This window comes from Trachurus trachurus, assembly GCF_905171665.1.
Source record: "Trachurus trachurus genome assembly, chromosome: 6".
Classification (NCBI taxonomy): Eukaryota; Metazoa; Chordata; class Actinopteri; order Carangiformes; family Carangidae; genus Trachurus; species Trachurus trachurus.
Window position 1 is genome coordinate 30,103,380 of NC_139897.1, and position 16,207 is coordinate 30,119,586.

The following is a 16,207-nucleotide window of genomic DNA, read 5'->3' on the forward strand; positions in this document are numbered from 1 at the left end:
CCATTATCTGGTACAAAATATACTGTGTCCCTGCCAAATAAAATAAAAATGAAACAAATCTGCACACTGCAGTCAGTGAAGCTCAATTGAAAAACCATTCACAATTAAGATGTGTGCTCCTAGATAAAAGTAACTCACTGTACAGTTACACAACACATGACCCCTCAACTCCCCTCTCCATCACTCTACACTACGTCAAACAAAAAACTGTATGCAGTGTTCCTGTAGGATTTTTTAAAGTTCTTATCATTTCTACAATAACCTGAGTCTGACTGTCAGTTACAGCTTACATCTGATCAGCTGATCCACGTCCTCCTTTAAAGTCAATGAGCCGGTGATTTGATGAGTCACTCCTTAAAGACAGACAGCTGGGTTCAGGAGAGTCTGGTCTCTGCTGCTGGATCCTGAAACAACAACACAACTGATGTTAAATATTTTAGGTAGATGGAACATGAATACAGAAAAGTTTTGCAGTTTTATGCAACCTGGCTGAATATTTGTCAGATTTCTACAGACCCCGGATGACGATAACAGAACGAGTTTCGCGACAGATAATGTGTTATTTAGAGCAGGGGTTCTTAACCTTTTTGACCTCGAGGCCCAATTTTTATAGTACAAAGTGGCCCGGGGCCCATTAAATACGTATATACTGTGTATATATACACTATATTACCAAAAGTATTCGCTCACCCATTCAAATGATCAGAATCAGGTGTCCTAATCACTTGGCCTGGCCCCAGGTGTATAAATTCAAGCACTCAGGCATGCGCTTTTGGAAGAATGGTCAAAAATTCCTATAAACACTCTCCTCAACCTTGTGGACAGTCTTCCCAGAAGAGTTGAAGCTGTAATAGCTGCAAAAGGTGGACCGACATCATATTGAATTCTATGAGTTAGGAATGGGATGGCACTTCAGTTCATAGAATGAGTAAAGGCAGGTGAGCGAATACTTTTGGTAATATAGTGTATATATATATACTGTATATGTGTGTGTGTGTGTGCAAATTAACTATTTAATACTTTTTTATTGCAAATGGCATTCTTTTCCTTTCTTCAAATACATAAATAAATCTAAACAAGTTCTTACCAAAATCACTTTTCATATTTGAAGACCACATAAAATGAAGAAAAATTCGTCTGGATTTTCTTTTCTTTTTTTTTTCAAAAATCAAAAATTGCACTTGAATAAAAATCACAACCAAAAACAAGAATAGACCCTGTCTCTGTTAAGAAAAGATGCACTCAAATATAAAACCACGCACAACCAAAACAATAAATAAAATGGCTTATCAAGTCTCAACAAAACTGCACTTCAAGATATTGACCGTGTCATCACAGTAGATGAGGTGAGTAGTGACTGAGGCTGTGTATGTCGCTCTAAGACGGTGTGGTGGGGGTGTCAGCGGCGTGGAGCGGGTCTCTGTAGCGGGGACAGCTCCGTGACACCGCCGGTAAGTGCTGTAGGGACGGGGGGCGGGGGCTCACGGCAGCACCGCTGCTCGGTAAAAACAGCAGTGATGACGTGCTTTCACGTCCGAGTCTCCAAACCAGAAACGTTGTAACAGTAACAGCACCGGATTTGTCGCTATTCGCCTTTGACTATAAGAAAGTCTTTAAGAGGGTTTGGAAAGTCGTTAAAGCAGAAGTGAGTGATATATTTGTGTTAATATAAGTCTTAAATAGTTATATCTTCCGACAGCAATCACTTACATAGAGTGTTTGGACTGAAACACGGGTCTGTCAGTCACTCTGCTCTGCTCTGAGCCGAGGAGAAAACATTTATCGTATCCTACAGTTTTTATCCAATGAGGAGAGAGAACGGCATGCAGGGCTGTGTGTGCAGCCAAGGAACGCCGTGAATGTGGTGACGTAGCGACGAGGACTGTTATGGTGCGTTCAAGGAAACTCGTATTTTTCCGACCGTGAAGTCGTACCAGTTCGATCTGGTTCGAGTTCACCGGTCGGAAGTTACGAGTGGCCGTTATAGTGACTTTCACCGGTAAAACAGGTCGGAAAAACACGAGTGGGTTGCCTGAAACGCTACAAAGTCGTAAGTTGTGACTTGAAGCTGTAATTTACGATTTCAAAAGCCTGCCTGGAACGCAGCATTAGCGAAAACGACCGGACCACTTACTTCTGCTTTAAGTTGGCAATACTGACGTTACCTAGCGTTGCTCCTCACAGACTCACACGCTGCACTGTGTGTGTGGTAGCGGCCCCGCCTCCCCCCACAGAGACAAAGATCCTGGATGACTGACAAGAGGCTTCACTCCCTTCATTTCATTCCGCTATGGAACAAACGCGCCCAAGTGCTGAGACCGAGTCACAGAGTGAAGCCTCTTGTCATTCAGCCTGTTTGGAGGCCAGAGACGCGGGCCGGACTTTGGACATGATCTACGCAGTCCCGCAGCCCTCCCACAGGTGCAAAACTGAAAGTTTTTCGCGGCCCTCTGGGGTGCACCTGGGCCGCGGCCCTATGGTTAAGAATCACTGATTTAGAGTCTGCATTCTTGGTGCCCCGATCATTCCCACTATATGGAAATAAGCAACTCTCGAATGAACCTAAATATTGTCCAAAGGACTCCTCACGACACCAAAGTTACATGGGTGAGCAAACAACCTTATTTTATGCCAGAAATAAGGTCCAGGTTGTAGCGTTATAACTGAGTTAATAACAGAGTCATAACTCTGATTTTATGTAGAATCATTGAAATTTGACTCCACAGGAAGAACGTTCAACAGAGACTCCAAACCTTTGAAATTTAGTTTTGTCTTACGTCTGATCAGCTGATCCACCTCCTCCTTTAAAGTCAATGGGCCGGTGATTTGACGAGTCACTCTTTAAAGACAGACAGCTGGGTTCAGGAGAGTCTGGTCTCTGCTGCTGGATCCTGAAACAACAACACAACTGGTAAATGTGCAGGTTGGAGAAAAACTGATGAAAAATATCTTAAATCTTTTAATAAACACAACAACTGACTTTTAGAGAGAAATGTCTGACAGTTTTAATTCTGACCTTTGACCTCTGGTCTGGCCCTGATGTCCCCCACACAGAGTGGTTTTAGAGGGAGGGGCTCCCTCCTCTCTGTCCTCACACTGATCCATGCTGCTGAGGTCACATCCACATCAGCTCACACACACTTTGTAGCTTCACCTGCAGAGGAAACACACATCATTCATGTGCACAGCAGCTCACATGTCCATCATGTCTCCAGCTGCTCCTCCACTGATTGGCTCTTCTTCTCTGCTTCATATCAGTGTCAGCTGAATGCAGTCACACAGCCAAGGGGGTGGATCTGACTACACGCAGGCGTAGCTCACAGTCGGCCATATGAGGACGGGCAACTTGCTCTGACTCTGGCTGCAGTTACAGTGCAGTAGATAGGTGATCCAGTCATCTGCACTAAAAAAACGATTCATAACTCTGTGAAAAATAAATCAGTATGTAGCTATTACATTAACAATTTGCATAATGTCACTATAATGTTACTTTTACAAAAAAAAATACATTATTAAAATTATCCGTGATTCTAAGTATGCTGCATCATAACTGCATAAACGTTCATAAAAATCAAACCGTTTTGAAATTGGACAAAAACTGAGCAAGTTGTGGTCATTATAGCAGAACATGCAGCATAGGCTCAATGCTCTGAGGGAGAGAGTTGCCCGTCCCAAGATGGCCGCCGTACTGGCTACGCTTTGTCATTGGGAAACAGCTGCGGGTGAGTCATCTAGTTCTTATATATATCTATGCACACAGCAGTGAGGAAGAGGAAGCTGCCATCAGCTGCTGTACTTCTACTATCAGTCCACTAGATGGCGTCATGAAGCTGCAGATCTGAGTGGAGAGACTGGTGTTTTTACTGCAGTTTATTTCTCCCACTGAACCATAAATGTTTAAAATATTACACAGTCGAAGAACTGTGACTCATGTTTCTATGTTGTACCAGACGGCTGCATTAGGGTAAGCAGCAGTAATGAGCTACAAGGTCACTGCTGTTTTTTGTGCCCTGTTTTTGTCTGACAGCATGTTGTGAGTAAAGTAAAATCCTTTTTATTGCATTAAAAAAAAGAGTTCCTATTAAACCATCCACGGGGAAACCACGAAAAAGAGTGGAGGGACTGCAGGTGTTCACACGTTAGTCACCTTAGCTACGTGAAGCACTTTGAATGAAAGTTTGTCGCGGTGTAGGTAGTAAACTTATAGCTTCATTATCACAACATTCAGTCATTTCACTCACTGGAAAATCAAAGAGAGAAAAAGACTCTTCATCGTCTTCTCCATCAAATGTCAGAAAACACAGACAAATGATGCGTTCAAGTTCATCTCAGTCTGAGGCCACGTCTTCAAATGTCTCGTTTTATTATGGCAATAATCAAAGAGACAAAAATATTCAGTTTACAAAAGAAAACAAGGAAATCTTCAGTGTTTGAGGCTAAAAACTGAAGATTTCTGCTTGAAAAATGTTGAACTGTTGCAGCTCTAAAAGGTTATTCAGAACAATATTAATGATTTGTGTCCAATAATCAATAACCCAGAGTGTTTGCTGTGTGTAACCACAGACATGAATGGTGGGGACACAGAGACAGTGTTTTTAATCTACAACCTGCAGCTGGAAAGTGACCAGTAGCTTCACCTGTCAGGTACATGAGCTGCAGTACAAGCAGGAAGTAGCTCAACAAGGAAATACTCAAGGGAAGTACAAATACCTCACAACTGCACTGCACTAAATGTACTCAGTTACTGTGAAGAACCTGTTGCTCATTGATCAACACTGGAAAATCAATAATCAGTAAGATCTCAGGAAAACCCTGATAACAACATGAGGTGTTCAGTATTGATTTGTAATAGACATAAAACAAGGAACACAGGGGACACATAGGACACACGCACACTACATTATAGCCTACACATTCACACAAGAATTTTAAAACACTGGAAGTTATCGAGAAAACGCTATCTAACAGATGATAGGCAGTAACAGTCTGTACTGATTAGTGAAAGGCAGTTACAGCCAATATTGATCAGCGATCAAACATTTTAACTTTTACCTTACCCTAACAGGTGAAAAAGAACTGCGACGAAAAACGCTGGCTCAAAGTGAAAGTAAACTTTAAACAGGACGTGGGGGGAGGGGAGGGGGTCACGTGATCTGAGTGGAGAGGCTGGTGTTTTTACTGCTGTTTATTTCTCCAACTTTAAAATATTACACAGTAGAAGAACTGTGAAGAACTGTAGTAGGCTACAGACTCATTGTTCACTGCTGTTTTTTGTGCACTGTTTTTGTCTGAAAGCATGTTGTGAGTAAAGTAAAATCCTTTTTATTGCATAAAAAAAGTTCCTATTAAACCATCCACGGGGAAAACACGAAAAAGAGTGGAGAGGAGGGACTGCAGGTGTTCACATACAAGGCAACTTAGCTGCATGAAACACTTTGAATATGAATTTGAAAGTTTGTCCCAGTGTAGGTAGTAAATGATTTTGATTATTTATTCTTTTATTATTATTATTATTATTATTATTATTAGTATTTATTTATTATTTTATGTAGCCTACTTTAACGTGTTTTTTTTTTGTTCACAGGGCACGTAAGCTGCGTGAAGCACTTTGAATATGGATTTCTCTGCTTCATATCAGTGTCAGCTGAATGCAGTCACACAGCAGTGAGGAAGAGGAAGCTGCCATCAGCTGCTGTACTTCTACTATCAGTCCACTAGATGGCGTCATGAAGCTGCAGATCTGAGTGGAGAGACTGGTGTGTTTACTGCAGTTTATTTCTCCCACTGAACCATAAAGGTTTAAAATATGACACAGTAGAAGAACTGGGACTCATGTTTCTATGTTGTACCAGATGTATCGGTTAAGTAGCAGTAATGAGCTGCCTCATAGAGGATACTATACAAGGTCACTGCTGTTTTTTGTGCCCTGTTTTTGTCTGAAAGCATGTTGCGGCCAAAATAAAATACATTTCATTGCATTTTAAAAAAAGAGTTCCTATTAAACCATCCACGGGGAAAACACGAAAAAGAGTGAGGGGCTGTAGGTGCTCACACGTTAGGCACCTTAGCTACGTGAAGCACTTTGAATGCAAAGTTTATCCTGGTGTAGGTAGTAAACTTATAGCTTCATTATCACAACATCCAGTCATTTCACTCACTGGAAATTCAGAGAGAGAACAAGACTCTTCACTTATTGTCTCTGTCAATCCATTGGTAGTCAAGATGGCGGCGTGAGTAGTTGCAGCAGCCCGAGGCTCTCCCATCCACGGCAGTTTTTTAAAATATACACGCTCGCCACTTATGAAAGTGAGAGGATGCTGCTCGGACCTCATCCCGGGGGACTTAAAATCCTTCCCTAAGCGGATTGTTCGCCCACAGAAGCGCCGGGAACTACTCCGAGCGGCAAACGGTCCGAGACCACGGAGATACAGACGCCAGAAACGGGGTAAGCGCGCCGGCTGCAGAGCCAGACTACGGAAGGCTCCACATCGGCCGGCAGTTCCGAGTCTACTCCTCGTTAACGCTCGCTCTCTAGTAGTCAGCCTATAGAGAAGAGGTCCAGGCCCTCACATCCTGGTGTCAGAACAACGATCTGCTCCTCAACACTGCAAAAACGAAGGAGCTGGTTGTGGACTGCAGGAAAAACAACAGAACAGTAACACATGCCAGTCTGGTGATTAATGGAGAAGAAGTTGAACAGGTGGGGAGCTTCAAGTATCTGGGTGTTCATCTCTCAAGGGACCTGACATGGAAAGTAAACACCAAAGAGCTGGTGAAAAAGGCCCAGCAGAGACTTTTCTATCTGCGCACCCTCAAGAAAACTGGACTACCACAGAAACTCCTCACCAACTTCTATCAGTGCACCATACAGAGTGTGTTAAGTTATGGTTGCACAGTGTGGTTCTCCAGCTGCACCATGGAGGAAAGGAGAGATCTGCAGCGTATATCCAGAACAGCTCAAAAGGTCATCGGCGCCCCCCTTCCACCCCTGGAACAGATCTACTCGGCCCGGCTGAGGAACCGAGCCGAAAAAATCAGGTCTGACATGACACACCCAGGACAATGTCTCTTTAGCCGTTTTCCCACTAAAATTAGCGGGTCGACGCGGGTTTTTTAAACGCGGGTCGACCCGCTAACAATCGGCATTTGGCCCCTTTCCCATTGACCAAAATGAGCCGAGTCTGACCCCCCGCTGAGGGATCAGACAGAGCATAAACCAGTCGCCCCGCTCTCATCCGCGGTGCAAGAGACACACACAGTCATGCCACAGACGCCCGCCGCGGAGTGTCCGTCCGCCGAGGCAGACTCTCTGGCTGGCTGACCTGGAGCACCAGGACCGCGGAGGACAGAGAGTCTGCTGCGGCCGGATGACGGACCTCCGCGGCACAACACGTCAGTTAAACAGACTGTCGCTTCTTTTCTTTTCTTTTTTTCTATCGTTTTTGGTCAGTGTTCTCTGATGTTTTGATCCCAGTGTCGGATGAGAGCAGAGCGGAGCAGAGCTATGTTTTGGTACGTGATATGAGACGCGACCGGCGCGATGACGTAGCGTCACGTAACGTTCAGTGTCATCACGTAAATTAGCGGGTTGACGTGGGTCTGGCGTTCCCACTGCAAGCCGTTCGGAGCCGAGCCGATTAAAGGCGATTTTAACCCGCGTCGCTTGCCGAGTCGTTTGACCCGCGTCGACGCGGGTTGACGCGGCTCAGTGCGCCTTTCCCACTGCCACCAAAAGCCGATTGTTAGCGGGTTTAAACGGGTTTTTTGGCCAGTGGGAAAGGGGTATTTGACACCCTCCCCTCTGGCAGACTCAGGATCATGAGGGCACGAACTGATCGCCTGAGAAACAGCTTCTTCCCCAGGGCAGTGAAAGCCCTGCTGGAAGCCTGAGATGGACTGTGGCAACACACCGACACACTGCACTTTATATTATATATGTTTTCTTGTTTTTATTGTTGTTATTATTTATTGCTTAGGCTTTTAGGATGAATTATTATTATTATTAACATTATTTTAAATGCTGCTATTATCTGGGAATGCCTCAAATGGAAATTTCGTTGTATGATATACAATGACAATAAAAGCATCTTAATCTTAATCATCTTAATTCATCGTCTGCTCCATCAAATTTCAGGAAACAAAGTTCGTCTCAGTCTGAGGCCACGTCTCGTTTTGTCACAGCAACAATCAAAGAGACAAAAACATTCAGTTTACAGTCAAAGAAAACAAGGAAATCTCCAGTGTTTGAGGCTAAAAACTGAAGATTTCTGCTTGAAAATGTAAAACTGTTCTCTAAAAAAAAATTCTTTTGTGTTTGCTGTGTGTAACCACAGACATGAATGGTGGGGACACAGAGACAGTGTCAGTGGTACTGATGATAGGCAGTAACAGTATTGATCAATAGACTGTAGAAACACAACGAGAAGTTTAAAAGCAGAGAACTCAGGTAACAATAGGTGTTAACGAGGAAAACATTCAAACTGTTCACCTTACCTTCACACGAGAAAATAAACTGCGACACAAACGTTGATCAAAAGTGGAATGAAAGTTGCCTAACCTGTTTAGCGTGAGGGCGTGCTCTTACCTGTACTAACCTGCTCTACTGCTCTTTGCTCCATTTCTGTCAGTTGATAAACAAGTGTATAACCCTGAAAAAAAGACACTGATTCAACAGATGAGACCGTTAATTCAAAGCAAAACGTACATGCCGGGAAGAAGTTGTCCCCCGTAAGGCAGCAGGAGGAACCAAAGTAATCCAGTAAAGAAACAAAAGTTATAACCAAACATTTCAAACAGTGAACCACAAAACACCCATACAAATAAAATAGGGAAATGATAGGCTACAAACAACAGGTTTTGTGATTTTGGCTAAAAACTTCATAATCACAATTTAAAGACCACAGAGAATGTTTTAAAATAACCAAAAAGGATCGCGGGAGGGGGACTTTAACTTACCTGCTTCACGTCCGTGTTCTGCACCGTGGAACATAGACATATAAAGAGTAGACGCCGCATCGAACGCTGGGCCTATTGGCGCTGACGAGCGGTGGGGCCGCCATCTTGGACCGGTCTCCACTCAGTGTATCTGTTTGGTAGGTGCAATTGATAGTTTCACTACTGTCAGTGCATTAATCAATAACTTACTGAACATTATCCCGCCTATTACACGCCGTACGAGTGAAATAATTCAATCGAAACATAATTTTGATCAAAATACTACTTTTATCGATTTATAAATGTTATAATTTAGCACATCTGCATGTCTGGTCTCCTCTCCGCTGTGTTGCTGAGCCTCCTCCCATTTGTTTTCAACAAAGCCTTTTATAATCAATAACTGGATCGATGGATTATCACATATATGTTACAATGTGTGTAGTCTTATCTGTCATAAACAAGATATTATAGGTTTATGGGGCGTGTTTGTGTCGCGGACTACAGAGGCTCTGATCTGATCAGCAGGTTTAGTTTTCAGCCAGGATGTGGAAGGAGCCTCCACTCTCTCTGTAACAGGTTACAAGTCATTTATCTAACATCACTATTAGTCCGAAGCTTTTTACTGAAGGTAAAAACGAAACATAAGGTAAATATCCTGCATAGTCTACTCTGTTCTGTGCTGCGCTGATCAGAGCGGCGTCCCTAGCAACGGTGTGTTACACTTGACGACCATTCATTATACAGAAATAACCATGTATATATGTCTATGGAAATAACAGCCCGTAGAGAGCAGCAACTGATCAGAGAGCAGCATTCCTGTAATGAATAAATATATAGAGATAAAAGCTATATGTTAGAGAAAATAAAAAAATATATAAACCAGAGAATCAATTCATATCAGGTCAGAGAGAGAGAGGGAGGAGAGAGAATAAATAAATAAATATTCGATTCACAAAATATAACCAATAGTAATGTTTAATCTTATTTGTGAAAAGTAATCACCAGAGCCAGCTGTTTTCGATGGTTTTCTGCTGGTTAGAACAGAAATAATATGCTGCACAGTGCTCTGCATCCTGTTACTTCTGCTGCTGGACTGAGTAGAAAGACCGGTTCAAGATGGCGGCCGCATTTCTCACGGCGCAGCGTTCGATGCGGCGTCTACTCTTTATATGTCTATGATGTAAACAGCCTAAGCAGCAGAACTTGCATCCGCTCCCATTCATCGCTGCCGTGGCGATGCGGGGACAGACACAACTACCACAAAACAGGAGCAACTAAACTGCAAATCTTCACATTCCTTCTTTTAGACCTAAAATGATAGGAACATACACCCCCGAGTTGAATTCACCTGGAATTGTCCTTTAAAAGGGAAAAACTGGAGAAACCTCAGAGTGAGCAACAGAGGAGGGATCCCTCCCCCAGGACAGGCAGTAGATGTCGTATACAGACAAGTTTATACTGTATACAAACAGTTTATAACATGGAATATGGGAAAGGTTAACAAGAGCTGATGAAAGAGGCAGCTGGCGGCGGCGGCGGCGAGTAGCTACCTGAGCGGCCCGTTGACACGCCGACGCCGGGCTGACGTCGGGCCGGACGACGGCGTCGCCACAGAATAAAACTCTGAGCTGCTCAGATGAACAGGAAGCCGTCTGCTGGTCCAACAGCGCCGAGAGGACGCCTGGACCGAGGACAAGGAGGATTCACCTTCTGACACCACACTCACCAATACACCGTCAATACATGATTAGAGCTGCAACAACGAATCAACTAATCAAACAATAATTGATTATTAAATTAATCATCAACTTTTTTGATAATCGAATGATTGGATGGGTAGTTTTTTAAAGGGATAGTTCAACATCTTGGCAAATTGGCCCATTGCCATAATCCCTATAGTCATAGCAGTAGGTTTGTTACCTTTAATCGTTGGTGCAAGCTATTTTTAGAACGGTGGAGCAGAGCCGTGATCTGCTCAGAGCTACGCTACGGAGGCTCATGGGATTTCTTGGTTTCCCTCATCAAACTCATCAAATACACAATCCAACAACTCCACAACGCTCTGGTGGACAAGTTGTGACCTGCACATTCACCACGCTATGAGATAATAACACAACGTTACCAGACAGAGTTGTTTTAGAGGGAAATACAGAGACTGCTTGATGAAAAACTGTCCCTGTGCATCAGCAGTTTTGCATGAATCACAAAACTACAACAGAGAAGCCGGTTCAGTGGAAGGCTGCTTCTCCCCAGAACCAAAACAAACAGACTAAAGGACTCTTTTGTCCCCCGAGCAATCAAGCTCTATAACTCTGCACTGGGGGGAAGAGGGAGGGGTGGTGGGGAAAACATTTAGGAAAATTTTAGAGTGATTTAGATTAAGATTGATGTATTTATATATATGTATTTATTACTGTTGTTCTAGCCCTGACTGCACTTTATATTTTATATTTTTTATATTTACTTTTATATTCTATATCTATCTGTGCCTTTTTAATGTATGATCGGTGCTGTGCTGCTGCTGGAACTTCAATTTCCCTGAGGGTAACCTCCAAAGGGATCAATAAAGTACTATCTATCTATCTATCTATCTATCTATCTATCTATCTACAAACTAATAGGAAAACACCTTGTGATGTCACACTGACATCACACCAACATTAAACGGACACCTTTCATTAGTTGTTAGTGTCTCAGCTGAATGTGAAAATGTCTCATAATGAACAGAATATAAATATTTGTTTTAACTACTGAATGTGGAGTCGTTGAGTGACGTTTTCTGTCCACAATAAATCAGAAATGAATTTGTCCTGAAAAGAGACCAAACACTGCACTCACCTGTAAACTGTGTGTAGAGACAGAAGTGCTGCAGGTCAGTGAATCAGCCACCATGCACATACACACACACAACACAGGAAGTGCGTTCTCAGCGTCACTCTCATTGGGATTTATTTAGTCTTTCCTCCTCCAGCAGCGTCTCATAATGAGCTTCCTTCACTGTTGGTTTGGCTGCTGCAGATGGAGTCATGGAGTCGGTGGACTGGCTGTAACTCATCAGGGAGGCAGCAGATCCATAGATGGACTTTACCTGGTGGTGGTGGTGGTGGAGCAGCTGATGAAGGTGGTGCCCTCCCTGTCTCTCATTGGTCAGTTATCGCTCTGCTGTGGGCAACACTGATGATTTCTGTGCTCACTGATTCACACGTCGACTCACTGGAAGGTGACAGGAAGTTTCACATTTCAAAATAAATGTGGATTAATTCTTCCTTACCTCTCTGAGCTTCTTCTATGAGAGCTCAGATCTGACTCTGTGGTTTATGTCTTCACTTCATCTCTTGCTGTGTGTATGTGGAGTTTCCATTGCTCACACGTTCTCCTTCATCTTGACCTTTTCACCTTTTGAGTGCACACATCGTCTCCATGGTGACCAGAGCACATCTCTCTGAAACTTGGAGATCAGTTAGACTTGGTTATTTCACTCCAGTGGTTTCCTCCTGATGTATCTACTTGTATTAAACCCCCTGCTGGACAATAAGTGACATCACAGCACTATTATATCTGTTAGACTACCAATAACTGTTTATAATAATATTAATTATCATCTGTTTCATTCAAAGTTATCCACTGAGTGTTTTATGTCAGTGATAGACGATTGTCATTCAGTTCACCTGGGAACATGTTGATTGTTGTTACTGTAGCTTACCTTCCTTGTGTTACTTTGACCATATGCCTGTAATATTGTGTGTGTGATAAACAGGAAATTCTTTGATACTTCAGTTCGGACACATGTCAGTATTTTGTACTTGTATGTGATAGTTTCTCTTCCTGACTGTTAACCACCTGTTCATCAGTCCACAACAAACACATTACATTACACATTATTTAATGTCTTAAACTGTTTTTAAGTATATATTTTGGGCTTTTCTTGCCTTTTATTGATAGGATAGTCGAGAGAGAGAGAGAGAGAGAGAGTGAGCTAAACGCCACCCCTAGTCCACATACACTTTAAATACATGTTACAAGAGCAACTCGTTTGGCTGTTACAGACTACATGTGGCTGAGTTTAACAGAAATCAGGCTTTTTTTTTAACACTAATTCTACTTTAACAATATACAATGACAATGACTGAATAAATATGAAAGAGTTTATGATACTTACCACCAATACTGACTGTAGCAGATAAATGTGGAGAACAGTGAAAAATAGACTGAAGTCTACACAATGTTACAGGAAATATATAGAACTGCAAGCAGATGTGCTATGTGAATGTGTCAGCATAAAAAGGTCAGAAAGTAAGGCTCTCGCACTAATTTCATCTGACGAGATGTAGTCCGTTACATACAATATTCACGTGTTAGAAAAAAAGGAAACAGTTTCAACTAAACACTGATTCCTGATTAAAACAAACAAACCACAATATCAGTGACTGTAGATTTAACACGTCTTACTTTACTGAACATTATCTTAGTTGTTTGTCAGTGTTGTCATTTATGAAAATCCATGATTCAAAGCCCCATGTGGTTCCTGTAAAAGTCTTATTACTCATCCATTTAATCCACTAGCATAGCATTCATTAAAACATACCATCAAATCCAGAATGCCGTTCGCTCAGCCCAGTGGCATGATGGGAGTTACACTACTGATATATTCAGTGGGCCACATAACACGGAGGTCACCCCGAAAGTCAGCAGCTTTGTCAGTTTATGCAACAGGCGAGCAGCTCTGATAGTTGTTATAATAAAAACTCTTATCATCTCTGACATGGTCGCTGCTCTTCAACAGACTCTACTGTGCATCATTAATAGTAGTGAATAGTGAACTCACCTCTCTCTGCTGCTCTGTTTGCTCCTTACATCCTTTTGTTGCAGCCGTGTGGGTCGCTGACAGTCTCACTTCTCTTACATCAGACTGAACATCCTGTCGTCACGGCGATATATGATAATAGCGGTCATATGTAGTTTTTGATTGAAAATGATTGCCTGGCTCCTACCTTGACACATAAGGTTCTCCTCTAACTACTATACTCATAGTAGTTTGTAGGTTACTTACAGTTATTATGGTTATTCAGCAGTGGACTGACTGTGTTCCCAGTCGTGTAGCTCAGACTAGAGCCAGAAATCACTGAACTCTGAAACACAGTGACGTGAGCCTGCAGTCCAGCCTGGTCATGTGACCTTCTACCTGAACACAGCACTTTCATATGAGTGTTCATTCATGTGCATGCCCTGACCCCTTGTGGTTGTTAGGTTGCACTACGTTACATTGATAATGATGTAATATGAACAGGTGAGTGTTAAATGTTCACTGTTTCAGGTCTGAGTCTCATCAGATAATCAATCATTTATCATAATTTAAAAACATCAGTCTGTGATTTATTTTAAATCAAAAGAGAATAGGAGGTTTTTGGTGTCACAATCAAGAAATGCAATTCAAGAGAAAATGGGCCCTCTGTGTTTCGTTTTATTTATTTATTTTTTAACATTATTTATTTTAAAACCAAAAACCATATTCATATCTACGGAAGCCCTAAAGGGCCAAGTCCGTATAATTTTTTTTATTATCGTGATCGTTTTATTATTTCGTTATCTCGAGATAACAAAGTCTGTTTTCTCGTGATAACGAATTAATTTATTTCGTTATCTCGAAATAACAAAGACCGTTTTCTCGTGATAATGAAATAATCATAGAATGTGTGGTTGACATGGTTGCCTAGCAACATGTTTCCCCAGTGCAATCGCTTCTGCTTACGGGGAAGTAGCAGCTGGTTAGCTGCTGTATGTTCGTAGCAGGGGGCTACTACGTATTAACTGACTCGCCGCTCTGTGTGTGTGTCGCGGTGATAATTTAACCGTGAAAAGTAGGCTACAACACACACAACATAACGTTACAGCCGCAGTGTTGTGAGTGAATCATGTCGGGACAACCAGGCTTCATGAATCCGCTTCACAGACCCCAGTGCTTGGCCGCCGCCGCCGCTGCTGCTCTAGTGGTCTAAATAAAGCCAAATAAAAGAAACTGTCAAACACCAAAAATGCACCATGTTGAAAGATTTTGTTTTTTATTCTGATGCCATTTTCATTTTGCGGAGAAGAGAGCCACAATGGCGGCTACTGGCTGGTACCTTTTAAACAGGAAGTCAATGTCGAACCCGTCACAATTTTCAAAGTAATTAATTCAAACTCAATATAATTTTTTTATGGAAAAGCAATATTTAGTGTGACTGCTGGAAGCACTATTGTTCTTCTGTTCGGCCATTTTCTTCCGCCTTTTTACGGTCTTCTTCTAGTCCTTCATACTTTGTGCTATTTCAACAATTCATATATCAAAACGTGCAGCTTTTTTTGAACTTTATCGGCATTACTTTTCTCTTTTTAACTATTTATACTTTTTCAAATATTTAACTTTTTCTGATTTTTTTCAGCTTTATAATGTGTGTGTATTGCGTCTAACGAGCAGAGCTAGAGTGGTGCCAGAGTGGGGAGAGGCAAAAAAACATTCTAGAGTTTTTCTGGCTAAACTGTCAGCACGGCCACAAATTAAACTCTAGGCAAATTATTTTCTCCAGTTTTGTAGCCACACTTGTCTTCTGGCTAAAATTCTGGTCAAAAATGCAAAGAGACTTAGATAATAATTTAAAATATTTTTTAAATGCAGCCAGGGAGCTCTCTGCTCTCATTCATCCATCCATCCATCCATCCATTGTCCGCCGCTTATCCGAGTCCGGGTCGCGGGGGCAGCAGTCGGAGCAGGGATCCCCAGACTTCCCTCTCCCCGGACACTTCCTCCAGCTCTTCCAGGGGGACCCCAAGGCGTTCCCAGGCCAGCCGAGTGACGTAGTCACTCCAGCGTGTCCTGGGTCTTCCTCGGGGCCTCCTCCCGGTGGGACATGCCCGGAACACCTCACAAGGGAGGCGTCCAGGGGGCATCCTATACAGGTGCCCGAGCCACCTCAGCTGGCTCCTCTCTATGTGGAGGAGCAGCGGCTCTACTCCGAGCTCCTCCCGGGTGACAGAGCTCCTCACCCTATCTCTAAGGGAGCGCCCCGCCACCCTGCGGAGGAAACTCATTTCGGCCGCTTGTATCCGGGATCCAGTTCTTTCGGTCATGACGAAAACCGCATTGTTCCTCCTGAATCCGAGGTTCGACTATCGGCCGAATTCTCCTCTCCAGCACCCTGGAATAGACTTTCCCCGGGAGGCTGAGGAGTGTGATCCCCCGGTAGTTGGAACACACCCTCCGGTCCCCCTTTTTGAAGAGAGGGACCACCACCCC

The 16,207-nt window shown here is 42.9% G+C and overlaps 1 protein-coding gene across 1 annotated transcript in view; it reads right to left on the reverse strand.

Annotated features, from left to right (window-relative positions):
- The window catches only part of LOC310987927 (protein NLRC3-like), a gene marked incomplete at both ends in the record, with an annotated part of 313,828 nt that overhangs the window by 70,302 nt on the left and 227,319 nt on the right, over window positions 1-16,207 (reverse strand). The window lies entirely within an intron of this gene.